Source organism: Penaeus monodon, chromosome 25 (genome assembly GCF_015228065.2).
Source record: "Penaeus monodon isolate SGIC_2016 chromosome 25, NSTDA_Pmon_1, whole genome shotgun sequence".
NCBI lineage: Eukaryota > Metazoa > Arthropoda > Malacostraca > Decapoda > Penaeidae > Penaeus > Penaeus monodon.
The window spans coordinates 19,641,580-19,641,871 of record NC_051410.1 but is presented as its reverse complement, the minus strand read 5'-3'; positions in this window follow the sequence as shown (position 1 = coordinate 19,641,871).

The window sequence follows — 292 nt, the reverse complement described above, 5'->3', positions numbered from 1 at the left end:
CTAGAAGAAATTAATTATTAATTTTTAATTATGACCTATAGACCTCAAAATCTAAAATAACTAGCCTTCAGTGGGGGATTACTAAACGCCAACACGCCCCTTCTCTGCGCGTATAGCGCATGATTGACACAGAAATTTTTAATTCTTTTGAGCCTGTAATTTCATCATGTTTAATTCAATGAATCAGTTTCATTTCAGTGTTTTTCCATACTCATTGATAACTTTACTATAAACCAAGCTTCTTAACCATAGATGGGCTGAAAAAGATAAAAACTAGCATTCACATTAGTGT